Below are 14,543 nucleotides of genomic sequence, written 5' to 3'. Positions count from 1 at the left end.
GTTTTCTAAAACTAATTTTCATATCTGAATTAATGCTTTACTATAGCATATTCTGCTTTGCACACAAAAATTAATATGCTACAGTACTTGGATGCATGCACAACCCGAATACACTGATTGTATATACATGTATAACTACACACGTTCAAGCCCCTTTGAATTCATTTTTTTTTTACAATACTGTCCATATCCTTTGAGTAAACATAACCATAGCGGTGATTAATTCTATACCTTATCCTGTCAAGGTATTCAATCAATCAATCAATTTTCTTTTCTCTCTCTCTGACATGTCCGATATATAAATAATAAATAATGATATTACATATGAATTACATAGCGTCTTTTCCATTTTGATTTAATGCTCAAGGCGCTTGGATGAGAGCAAAACAATCAATCAATCAATCATGGTTACTTACCTAGACTGTTAATGATTACAAAAATGTGCTTAGAATGTAAATTTTTTGAGGTCGGAATGTCAAAATTTTTCAGCTCGTGCTTAGCGCTCGCATTATTTGATAGTTAAAATATGCATCATCTTAATCGCTAAATGGAAAACGTCCTTAACTTGCCCATTTTCGATCAAGCCAGAACCCATACTCGCACTCGCAGTATAGTTACATACGCATCTTGTTTAGAGTTACAAACATTGCCAAGAATGTTCAATTTTCAGGACAAAATACATAAAACTCCCAATATGTTTAGCTCGCGCTCGCACTATATACGGCTAATGAGATTATTACACTTTTATGTTGTTTAGCTAAGAAATGACTGTTAGGACGTAGGCGTCCCAAAAATTGGTTTTCATGATCAAGAGAAAAGAAAGAGAAAAGGAAGGGGATAAGAAAGAAATAATGGGCTAATTTTCCAAGTGTTATGTAAAAATCTATCACAAACTTTAATTTTGGTAATAAAAATGTCAACATTTTCGCTAGCTTGCTTCACTCGCTCGCAACTTATTAATTTTCTGCAGTACGTCGATCGAGCCTTTGATCGAGCCCCCTCAAAATTTTTGGCTCATTACGCCACTGAGACAACCCCTTCAAAGAAACAAATAAAAATCAACTTTGAGCAGCTGATCGGGGAAAATATGGGTGAACCCCCCCCCCCCCCCTATTGGCGGAAGCTGGCTCCGCCCCTGCTTCCATACGTGCTTCTCGTTGTTACTCTGCTAGACATTATATGATTAATATTGTTAAATTGACAGTAATTCACGATACTAAATGCAACTAATTTTAGTTTCATTATTGTTTATTTTCCTCCCTCAATCTTTTCTTTGTTTTCTCTCTATCATTCTTCTCTGATGTATCAACTCTACTGTATTCTTTCTTTGTGAAGCATCCATTTTATCTCATCTTCTTACACTTTGTGTATTTCTTCCTGTTTCTTCATCCTATTAATTCATTCAAGCAATCTCACTTTCCCACCTCTCCAATCCACGATTCATCACATTCTCTTATCCTCTCAATCTCCCAGCCTCTGTCATTTCTCTTTTTCTTTCTATCTTGTTCTCTTTCTTGATGCTATACTCTCCCAAACCTTAATTTTTTAAGTTCTACTTGTCTTGACTCTTATTAAACTGTGGTACACCTCGTAATGAGCAAGATGGTTATAGGAATCATCAATAAAAGGCCCAGAGGAGGGGGGGGGGGCACTTAAAATTGACGACTCGATACCATGCGCGACAATAAAACACGTAAAAAGGGAATCTTTTTCAAGATTGGGCACGTTACATAACGTAATAAGGGTGTAGAAAAGCTAAAATACTGGAAAAAGTGTGTACATTTTTACTAGCAAAGCTACGTGTTTACGGTCCAATTTTCGAGGGTATAAATACATTCACTGAAATGGTATATACAGGATATTTTTTGCTGTACTGAACTACGTATTTAGGGTCCGATTTGAGCGAGGTGTGTTAGAAGGGCGGTACTGATATAAAAAGGTAAAGCCGATTGCCGACGTCCATGATAGAACAATTAAAATATTTATTTGTTAAGGGGGTCAAATTAAAAGGGTGGTCTAGACTGGAAATATTTATATCTCAATAAATAGAGTAAAATTCACTAGGCAAAATGCTGAAAACTTGATCAAAATCGGATGACAAATAACGAAGTTATTGAATTTTAAAGATTTGCATTAGTCCGGTGAAACAGTTTTGGGCATGTCTTCATGAATATTCATTAGGTGGGCTGATGATGTCATATTCCCACTTGTTCTTTTGTACTTTATTATATGAAATTAGGTTAATTTATTTTTTTATGGCAAGAACTAAAACAATTGGATTGACAACTGATTAAGTGCATTAGTTATTAATATCCACATCTTATTTCATCATAATTGAGACCCATCATTTACACATGTGAAGAGCTCACTTGCAAAAGGGGTTAGGTCAAGTTGACATCAAATTGGATTCTTATGTCTGAATTTATATATATAGATTTTTAGTATCTCTATAGGATGATACCAAAGAAAAGTTGAAATTCCCATTAAGAAGTAAACTAAAATGGCAAAGAAAGATCACTTTTTTCAAAAGGGGTTATAGGTCCACACAGATTTCTTTTGGAAAAGAATATCGTAACAATATGAAGACATGAAGATTTGTTTTATACCAAATTTTATGTTCTCATGGTAGGGTACCATGAAATTTCAGTTTCGCATAAGAATATTGCAATATGGGAAAACTAAAAAAAAATGATTTTCTTTGAATGGACCTAATCCCTTTTGCAACCAAACTCTTCTGAAGAACTCATTTTTCAAAATGGGGTTAGGTCCATTTTCATAAATATTATTGCTTTCTTTCTCTAAACCTCTAAATTTTTAGTCGCTCTGATGATACCAAAAAAAATTTGAAATTCAAACGAAAACGTGAATGAAAGTGGCAAAGAAAAATCACTTTTTTAATCAAAAGAGATTGGATTCATTTAAGTTTGCTTGCAAAAGGGGCTAGGTTCACAATGATAATTTGAAAAAAAAATATATAGGAAAAAAATGAAGACAGGTATATTTCTTTATACCCAGTTCCATGTTCAAATGATAGGGTAGTACTTTATAGCACATCAATATTGCATTATCGGAATGGTCCAAAGTGGACCTAACCCCTTTTGCAACTAAACTCTTCATGTATGAAAAAATGAAACAGATTCCATGTAATAAAATAAGATAGTGGGGATATGACATCATCAGCCATCCTCATGAATATTCATGGCGGTGTGTATATAAATGTTTTCACAAAATATTGATAAAATCTAAAATTCAATAATTTTGTTGTTTGTTATCTGATTTTGGTGAAGTTTTCAGCCCGGACCATACCCGTAAAGGAATGCTTGTCAAGGGTACCGTTTATTTTTATTATAATTTTTTTAATACTTGTTACAAGGGTAGGGTTTCACACGCCAATACTTGTTAAGGGGTGCATTTTCAGAACATGGAAAATATATGTTTAAGGGTGCTTTTTAAAACCAAATGTTCATGCATGGTATCCACTGGTGAATGGAAGTGCCCCCTCCCCCGGATAAAAAGTTAACTAACTAACTTACAACATGCCCGAAAAAAATGGGATTTGATCTTCCATAGATTTCAAGGCCCGATATAGGGCCTTGATAGATTTTAAATAGCGCCATCTGTATGGCGATTAGGAAACAGTTTTTTCGGGGATTCCCCGAGACGCAGCGCAGATAGTGACGACATCGCGTCGCTCTCCGCCATTTTGGTAATTGGCCGCGTACTCTTGCTCTACAAACTCTTCTTCCTCATCTATTCCGAACTTTGACAGTTCATTGGTGGTCATTGTTTTCATCATCATGGAGACATTCAAATGCTGAGATGTTGATCAAGTGTTCAGAATCAGTCGTTAACTTAAACAACAAGATCTACTGCTACTGGCATGACTGGAGTAATCGAGTTCTGAATTGGACATCTTTCGTCAAGTTCACGAATCACCGTCGGTTGTTGGCCTACGACTGGGACTGGGAAGAATGATCAGATAATACTACAGTAGTACAGATGCATGTCATGATGCAGGTGAGATGATCGACATGTTCTTTTTCCATTAATTGCTATGTAGTAATTGCCAACATTTGTTTTAGGGGTGACTCACAAATTCGGACGATACAAACTATCCAAGGCGATAAGCTTATTTTTAGGCTCACAAGTATTGAAAGTCGATGTTTTCAGATTTTTACAAATCTGAAAGTCGATGAGGGACGATACCTCAACAAAGACTTTGTTTACCCAGAGCCCCCTTGACCTCAGGCATATTTTCTCTAATCCTAAAAGCAAATAGCGCATTATGTAATCTTCTCCGGTGAGTGAGTAGTAGTAGTACTGCTACCCTGTATATTCAAAATCAGAGGATGAGTATACATGTATATAAATTCATCATCATTCATTTGTTTGAGTCAATGCAAAACAATATTTGCATTTTATATGTTCAACTACATGAATATAATTCACTGCCGCAGAAACCAAAATATAAAGAATGAATTCAATAAGCAACTGTTTTATTAAAATGAGTATGAAAAATTTTAGCACTCACACATGAATCCGCATGAAGTGAAATAGATAACATCAAAATAAAAGTACATGTAATATATTATTTCCAGTCTATGCATGTGGTTTTGGGTATTGACCATTTTGCAATGCATTGGAATAATAATGAATAGCTAATAAACTTCTTTTCTGTGCTTTTTGTGTTCTGTATTTAACCCCAATTTATTCCTGTTTGCAGTCTAGTAGATGAATGAATAGATGAGTAAAAAGAAAGTCCTGCCTAGTTTTTATTGTTAGAATCACTATTGACTAAGTACAGTCTTAATGCATGCATACAATCACTCTTCATATTTCGACTGGCAAACTTGAGATATACTTATTATACTCATCATAGTTCTAACAATACGTCAGAGGAGGTAGATTCTGTTATCCAAATTACCACTTTTGGGTATCAATGAGTTCTGGTCAGTCTATGCTACAGTACCCTTCATTTTCCCTGTATACCTGTATTTATTTTTTTATTGTCGGCGAGTGTAGATGGTAATTAATTTAGCTCTTTTGACAATAGATCTGTAAATGATATTGCTTTTTGCTGCATGACAAACACCACACATAGGCCTATACACTATGCAACAGTGTGTTACTTAAAAAAAAAAGAAAATAGAAAACATGTTGTTAAAATCAGAATCACCATATCAAAATAACTTTAAATAGTCAAAGTTAATTAAAGGACAAGTCCACCCCAACAAAAACTTGAATTGAATAAAAAGAGAAAAATTCAACAAGCATAACACTGAAAATTTCATCAAAATCGGATGTAAAATAAGAAAGTTATGACATTTTAAAGTTTCGCTTCATTTCACAAAACAGTTATATGCACATCTCGGTCGGTATGCAAATGGGGGAACTGATGACATCACTCACTATTTCTTTTGTATTTTATTATATGAAATATTTTGATTTTCTTGTCATTGTCATGTGAAATGAAGTTTGATTCCTCCCTGAACACGTGGAATTCCATTATTTCAACATTTTGTGCTTCAGGCAAGGAGGTCCTAATCGTCAAATTCGTAAAAATTGAAATATTGTATAATTCAAACAAAAAACAAAAGAAATAGTGAGTGAGTGCATCATCGACTCTCTCATTTGGATGTAACTGGCTCGTTCATATAACTATTTTGTTAAAAATAAGCAAAACTTTGAAATGTCATAACTTTCTTATTTTACATCCGATTTTGATGAAATTTTCAGCATTGTGCTCGTCTGATTTTTCTCTATTGATTTAAATCATCATTTTTCTGAGCTGGACTTGACCTTTAAAATAACTGTGTGATTTGAAAATCAATGATTACGCAAAAAGAAAAAAAATAAATAAAAGAGAGGTAAATCTCATCTGTTTATACCACTCTGGCTAGAGCTATGTTTTTATTCCTGTGCTGTGTAGAATAAAAGAAATAAATAGAGCAGATTAGTTCATTCATATTGCATTAGACAAAATGGGTAAATTATCTTGAAAGAGGCCAAGAGAATAATAACTATATATAGGCCTTATCTCTTGCAAGCGCGAACATCCAACCATTCAAATTATTATCATGTGAAAGTCTTCTTCTGTATTAATGTACCTCTTCTTATGTATCATTAAATCGGATCTACTTGATTTAAATTATTTCTATTTATTTCATCATATATTTCAAAAAAATGTAGTAAAACAAAGAACAAACACCAAAATTATAACCCTCTACATTGACATCAATTCTAAAATCATACATTTTACTACTAAAATGATTCTTATATATCTATTCATTTTAGAAAATATTAAAGTCATAAAGATCTGATATTTTCTGCTGTGTCTGCAACATGTGGTGTAGAGAGCTCCTAACATGTAATGAGGATCAGGTTTTTTTAGAATGCAATGACTCCGAGACTTACCTTCTCAAAACATAACATTTTTAAAAATCTATTTTCAAGCCAAAGACTGAAGATCATATGTTAAAGAAAAATGCATTTATTTATTGTTTGTAAAAACATCTTATGTTCTTCAAGCCATAGTTGGAACCCTTTGACTGTTTCAAAACAATGACTTGCAAAGCTGTGACCAATTGGGAAAAAAAAGTTGCAAGTTGATTTGAATGATTTCTTTTACAATGAACCTGAATATGTATTTGGTTGTTGTTAACAGTTTTGCTGAAACCTTCTACAGCTACAAAATTGATACAGTGTATGTATTTAAACTTAATACATGACGTACATGTACCAAAAAATAAAATGTTAAACTCTGGGTTACCCGTGACAATGCAGATTTTGTGTATTAATGCACTCATTTCAGCACATTTACTAGGAAATATATAAAAATAAATGCTCACTTTTGGCAAAGGGCACTACACGTATGGTTGTTGAAATGATTTAGTGTCCTTTGCCAAGAGCATGCATACATGTCATGTAGTATTGAACCTTTCCAAAACCTTACCAAATGAAGCACAATTATCGTTTAGAACTATCATTTCTGAACAAGCCTTGGTACAAACCCATCCTCTGTTGGGATTCAGTCTTAAAAAAATAGGGTTTCTTTTGTTTTATTACTCTTAAAGGGGAATCCAGCCTTGGCCATAAAATGTTGTGTTGGGAAGGAGAAAAATAAATTAAACAGAATGGTGAAAGTTTGAAAGAAATCGGACAACCAACAAGAAAGTTATAGCTGCTTTAAAATTGAGATCACTAGTACTTTGTAGATTTCAAATTGGCAACTGGGTAAGTAAATTATGACAAGGGGCAAGGACAACTTTCCCATAGGCCATGTACTTTATTATCAGGGATTTGTGGTTTTCTCCTAAGTACCCATTCCCCTGGGGCAGTAATCTAAATATAACCCAAGTAGTATATTGTTTTATGTCCTCATGAAAGAAAAATATAATTTGATATTAAAACTTTTGGGAAAAATGACATTTTAGCCATATTATGTATTGGAGTACATGGAAGAGTAGTCCTTGCCTTACATCACTATCACATCCCATATGCGGCCAATTTGAAGTCTCCATGGGTATAGTGATTACCAATATTTACAACTTTTAAAAATTCATAACTTTCTTGTTGTTTGTCCAATATTGTTCAAACATAACACATTTTGTACAGTTGGTTTCTAGTATTGTAGATAATGTATACATTAGGGTATGTTAAAATATAATCTTGTTTTACATATTAGGAAGATTATTGTTTGCTTCAGATGTTTGCAAATTATATGACTGATGGATATGTTTGTATGTATTTTATTTTTTTCCCCCAATATTCCAGTACTTGTCGTAGTTTATATTTTTTGTTACAATATGTTAATGTTTTATACTAACTATAGGACCCCATTGGAAATAAGCCTTTCGGCTTTCATGGGCTATCCTGTCAAGGTATTTCCTCAATTTCATTGTAACCTCCTGTGATATTCTTGACGAATAAAAATCAATCAATCAATCAATCAATCAATCAAACTTTCACCTATCAGCTTGTCTGATTTTTCTTTTCCTTATAAAAACAAGTTTTTATATGGGTTGGATTCCCCTTTAAATATGTACATAATTTTTGTTCTGAAGTGCCATTGTCAATGCCATATGGATAGATGAACAAATTGTTTGTAATTGGAGAGCAACATACAATCAACATAATTTAGGGTGTAGAATTGTTCTGATTTTGTTTTTCAATTTAACAGTTTATTTCCACAAAAAAGATGTGTGATACATATTTCAAAAAGCACAAACGTACATGCACAGAGTTTGATCACTTTCTACTCAAAGGATAAAAGCTGTGGCATAGTTTTTTTTTTCAATCTGACACAGCTTATGACTGATACTGATTGCTACTTAATGACCTATTTTTACTATATTTCTGTTTTCAGTTTGAAAATTTTATTTAGAGAGCTCTCTCCATATATTATGCAGATGCAAAATTTCATATGTTTTATTGGTAGCACTGCAATTGAGAATGAAGTGAGCCAACAGTGAATTAAAATAATTTTATAAGAGGTATTTTAGACAACAATTAAATTATTGAGACTTTTAACTGCATTGATAATTCTTTTCTTTGTTGAAAGCATCAGTTGTATTATAACAGGAAGGAATAACAATTAAATGTAAGATCTAATGACAAAATATTCATCTTCCATTTGAAACAGCCAAACAAGTTTATGTAAATGATCTAACAGTCTAAATAGAATTGCCAATAACCCTTTACTTTCTCTTATATTTTCTTATAAACTATCCTCATAACACAATCTGATTTTAGACAAGAACTTTGTTCTTCTACTGGCAAAGAAAAAAATCACAGGGAAAATTGTTTACGTCCACTTATAAAAATGGAGTATAGGGGTCTAGATGTACATGTAACCTGCTAATAGGAAACCTGTACATATTTGGTTTTGCAAGATTAATCTTTTAATGACTTGATTTATTATTAATTGTTCTTTGTAGGTATGAAGTTTTATCCCTTTTTTGATGATATCATTTTGAATAGAAAAAAATTAACAAATAAAAACGTTGGCAATCATTTGTACATGCATGTTTCATTGGAAGTAATTTAAATAAATGTTTTACTAATAAAAAACATGGTGATTTAAATCACGATTTGAATTAAATTCAAATCAACATAATTTATCCCTAAAAGTTTCAGTGTGTTTTCTAAAACTAATTTTCATATCTGAATTAATGCTTTACTATAGCATATTCTGCTTTGCACACAAAAATTAATATGCTACAGTACTTGGATGCATGCACAACCCGAATACACTGATTGTATATACATGTATAACTACACACGTTCAAGCCCCTTTGAATTCATTTTTTTTTTACAATACTGTCCATATCCTTTGAGTAAACATAACCATAGCGGTGATTAATTCTATACCTTATCCTGTCAAGGTATTCAATCAATCAATCAATTTTCTTTTCTCTCTCTCTGACATGTCCGATATATAAATAATAAATAATGATATTACATATGAATTACATAGCGTCTTTTCCATTTTGATTTAATGCTCAAGGCGCTTGGATGAGAGCAAAACAATCAATCAATCAATCATGGTTACTTACCTAGACTGTTAATGATTACAAAAATGTGCTTAGAATGTAAATTTTTTGAGGTCGGAATGTCAAAATTTTTCAGCTCGTGCTTAGCGCTCGCATTATTTGATAGTTAAAATATGCATCATCTTAATCGCTAAATGGAAAACGTCCTTAACTTGCCCATTTTCGATCAAGCCAGAACCCATACTCGCACTCGCAGTATAGTTACATACGCATCTTGTTTAGAGTTACAAACATTGCCAAGAATGTTCAATTTTCAGGACAAAATACATAAAACTCCCAATATGTTTAGCTCGCGCTCGCACTATATACGGCTAATGAGATTATTACACTTTTATGTTGTTTAGCTAAGAAATGACTGTTAGGACGTAGGCGTCCCAAAAATTGGTTTTCATGATCAAGAGAAAAGAAAGAGAAAAGGAAGGGGATAAGAAAGAAATAATGGGCTAATTTTCCAAGTGTTATGTAAAAATCTATCACAAACTTTAATTTTGGTAATAAAAATGTCAACATTTTCGCTAGCTTGCTTCACTCGCTCGCAACTTATTAATTTTCTGCAGTACGTCGATCGAGCCTTTGATCGAGCCCCCTCAAAATTTTTGGCTCATTACGCCACTGAGACAACCCCTTCAAAGAAACAAATAAAAATCAACTTTGAGCAGCTGATCGGGGAAAATATGGGTGAACCCCCCCCCCCCCCTATTGGCGGAAGCTGGCTCCGCCCCTGCTTCCATACGTGCTTCTCGTTGTTACTCTGCTAGACATTATATGATTAATATTGTTAAATTGACAGTAATTCACGATACTAAATGCAACTAATTTTAGTTTCATTATTGTTTATTTTCCTCCCTCAATCTTTTCTTTGTTTTCTCTCTATCATTCTTCTCTGATGTATCAACTCTACTGTATTCTTTCTTTGTGAAGCATCCATTTTATCTCATCTTCTTACACTTTGTGTATTTCTTCCTGTTTCTTCATCCTATTAATTCATTCAAGCAATCTCACTTTCCCACCTCTCCAATCCACGATTCATCACATTCTCTTATCCTCTCAATCTCCCAGCCTCTGTCATTTCTCTTTTTCTTTCTATCTTGTTCTCTTTCTTGATGCTATACTCTCCCAAACCTTAATTTTTTAAGTTCTACTTGTCTTGACTCTTATTAAACTGTGGTACACCTCGTAATGAGCAAGATGGTTATAGGAATCATCAATAAAAGGCCCAGAGGAGGGGGGGGGGGGCACTTAAAATTGACGACTCGATACCATGCGCGACAATAAAACACGTAAAAAGGGAATCTTTTTCAAGATTGGGCACGTTACATAACGTAATAAGGGTGTAGAAAAGCTAAAATACTGGAAAAAGTGTGTACATTTTTACTAGCAAAGCTACGTGTTTACGGTCCAATTTTCGAGGGTATAAATACATTCACTGAAATGGTATATACAGGATATTTTTTGCTGTACTGAACTACGTATTTAGGGTCCGATTTGAGCGAGGTGTGTTAGAAGGGCGGTACTGATATAAAAAGGTAAAGCCGATTGCCGACGTCCATGATAGAACAATTAAAATATTTATTTGTTAAGGGGGTCAAATTAAAAGGGTGGTCTAGACTGGAAATATTTATATCTCAATAAATAGAGTAAAATTCACTAGGCAAAATGCTGAAAACTTGATCAAAATCGGATGACAAATAACGAAGTTATTGAATTTTAAAGATTTGCATTAGTCCGGTGAAACAGTTTTGGGCATGTCTTCATGAATATTCATTAGGTGGGCTGATGATGTCATATTCCCACTTGTTCTTTTGTACTTTATTATATGAAATTAGGTTAATTTATTTTTTTATGGCAAGAACTAAAACAATTGGATTGACAACTGATTAAGTGCATTAGTTATTAATATCCACATCTTATTTCATCATAATTGAGACCCATCATTTACACATGTGAAGAGCTCACTTGCAAAAGGGGTTAGGTCAAGTTGACATCAAATTGGATTCTTATGTCTGAATTTATATATATAGATTTTTAGTATCTCTATAGGATGATACCAAAGAAAAGTTGAAATTCCCATTAAGAAGTAAACTAAAATGGCAAAGAAAGATCACTTTTTTCAAAAGGGGTTATAGGTCCACACAGATTTCTTTTGGAAAAGAATATCGTAACAATATGAAGACATGAAGATTTGTTTTATACCAAATTTTATGTTCTCATGGTAGGGTACCATGAAATTTCAGTTTCGCATAAGAATATTGCAATATGGGAAAACTAAAAAAAAATGATTTTCTTTGAATGGACCTAATCCCTTTTGCAACCAAACTCTTCTGAAGAACTCATTTTTCAAAATGGGGTTAGGTCCATTTTCATAAATATTATTGCTTTCTTTCTCTAAACCTCTAAATTTTTAGTCGCTCTGATGATACCAAAAAAAATTTGAAATTCAAACGAAAACGTGAATGAAAGTGGCAAAGAAAAATCACTTTTTTAATCAAAAGAGATTGGATTCATTTAAGTTTGCTTGCAAAAGGGGCTAGGTTCACAATGATAATTTGAAAAAAAAATATATAGGAAAAAAATGAAGACAGGTATATTTCTTTATACCCAGTTCCATGTTCAAATGATAGGGTAGTACTTTATAGCACATCAATATTGCATTATCGGAATGGTCCAAAGTGGACCTAACCCCTTTTGCAACTAAACTCTTCATGTATGAAAAAATGAAACAGATTCCATGTAATAAAATAAGATAGTGGGGATATGACATCATCAGCCATCCTCATGAATATTCATGGCGGTGTGTATATAAATGTTTTCACAAAATATTGATAAAATCTAAAATTCAATAATTTTGTTGTTTGTTATCTGATTTTGGTGAAGTTTTCAGCCCGGACCATACCCGTAAAGGAATGCTTGTCAAGGGTACCGTTTATTTTTATTATAATTTTTTTAATACTTGTTACAAGGGTAGGGTTTCACACGCCAATACTTGTTAAGGGGTGCATTTTCAGAACATGGAAAATATATGTTTAAGGGTGCTTTTTAAAACCAAATGTTCATGCATGGTATCCACTGGTGAATGGAAGTGCCCCCTCCCCCGGATAAAAAGTTAACTAACTAACTTACAACATGCCCGAAAAAAATGGGATTTGATCTTCCATAGATTTCAAGGCCCGATATAGGGCCTTGATAGATTTTAAATAGCGCCATCTGTATGGCGATTAGGAAACAGTTTTTTCGGGGATTCCCCGAGACGCAGCGCAGATAGTGACGACATCGCGTCGCTCTCCGCCATTTTGGTAATTGGCCGCGTACTCTTGCTCTACAAACTCTTCTTCCTCATCTATTCCGAACTTTGACAGTTCATTGGTGGTCATTGTTTTCATCATCATGGAGACATTCAAATGCTGAGATGTTGATCAAGTGTTCAGAATCAGTCGTTAACTTAAACAACAAGATCTACTGCTACTGGCATGACTGGAGTAATCGAGTTCTGAATTGGACATCTTTCGTCAAGTTCACGAATCACCGTCGGTTGTTGGCCTACGACTGGGACTGGGAAGAATGATCAGATAATACTACAGTAGTACAGATGCATGTCATGATGCAGGTGAGATGATCGACATGTTCTTTTTCCATTAATTGCTATGTAGTAATTGCCAACATTTGTTTTAGGGGTGACTCACAAATTCGGACGATACAAACTATCCAAGGCGATAAGCTTATTTTTAGGCTCACAAGTATTGAAAGTCGATGTTTTCAGATTTTTACAAATCTGAAAGTCGATGAGGGACGATACCTCAACAAAGACTTTGTTTACCCAGAGCCCCCTTGACCTCAGGCATATTTTCTCTAATCCTAAAAGCAAATAGCGCATTATGTAATCTTCTCCGGTGAGTGAGTAGTAGTAGTACTGCTACCCTGTATATTCAAAATCAGAGGATGAGTATACATGTATATAAATTCATCATCATTCATTTGTTTGAGTCAATGCAAAACAATATTTGCATTTTATATGTTCAACTACATGAATATAATTCACTGCCGCAGAAACCAAAATATAAAGAATGAATTCAATAAGCAACTGTTTTATTAAAATGAGTATGAAAAATTTTAGCACTCACACATGAATCCGCATGAAGTGAAATAGATAACATCAAAATAAAAGTACATGTAATATATTATTTCCAGTCTATGCATGTGGTTTTGGGTATTGACCATTTTGCAATGCATTGGAATAATAATGAATAGCTAATAAACTTCTTTTCTGTGCTTTTTGTGTTCTGTATTTAACCCCAATTTATTCCTGTTTGCAGTCTAGTAGATGAATGAATAGATGAGTAAAAAGAAAGTCCTGCCTAGTTTTTATTGTTAGAATCACTATTGACTAAGTACAGTCTTAATGCATGCATACAATCACTCTTCATATTTCGACTGGCAAACTTGAGATATACTTATTATACTCATCATAGTTCTAACAATACGTCAGAGGAGGTAGATTCTGTTATCCAAATTACCACTTTTGGGTATCAATGAGTTCTGGTCAGTCTATGCTACAGTACCCTTCATTTTCCCTGTATACCTGTATTTATTTTTTTATTGTCGGCGAGTGTAGATGGTAATTAATTTAGCTCTTTTGACAATAGATCTGTAAATGATATTGCTTTTTGCTGCATGACAAACACCACACATAGGCCTATACACTATGCAACAGTGTGTTACTTAAAAAAAAAAGAAAATAGAAAACATGTTGTTAAAATCAGAATCACCATATCAAAATAACTTTAAATAGTCAAAGTTAATTAAAGGACAAGTCCACCCCAACAAAAACTTGAATTGAATAAAAAGAGAAAAATTCAACAAGCATAACACTGAAAATTTCATCAAAATCGGATGTAAAATAAGAAAGTTATGACATTTTAAAGTTTCGCTTCATTTCACAAAACAGTTATATGCACATCTCGGTCGGTATGCAAATGGGGGAACTGATGACATCAC

The 14,543-nt window shown here is 33.5% G+C and overlaps 1 protein-coding gene across 2 annotated transcripts in view; it reads left to right on the top strand.

Annotated features, from left to right (window-relative positions):
* The first annotated feature begins 3,679 nt into the window (after positions 1-3,679).
* LOC135158040 (uncharacterized) overlaps positions 3,680-14,543 on the top strand; it is a 38,701-nt gene continuing 27,837 nt past the window's right edge. The window contains exons 1-2 of one of the 2 annotated variants that reach the window (XM_064115306.1): positions 3,680-4,017; positions 12,908-13,155. The gene's annotated coding sequence lies outside the window, so the exon portion shown is untranslated. Of the gene's footprint in view, positions 4,018-12,795; positions 13,156-14,543 lie in introns of those variants that run through there. The other variant, XM_064115305.1, reaches the window with a different exon arrangement.

Source organism: Lytechinus pictus, unplaced genomic scaffold, assembly GCF_037042905.1.
Source record: "Lytechinus pictus isolate F3 Inbred unplaced genomic scaffold, Lp3.0 scaffold_26, whole genome shotgun sequence".
NCBI classification, from domain to species: domain Eukaryota; kingdom Metazoa; phylum Echinodermata; class Echinoidea; order Temnopleuroida; family Toxopneustidae; genus Lytechinus; species Lytechinus pictus.
This window is presented reverse-complemented; position numbering and strand designations above follow the sequence as displayed.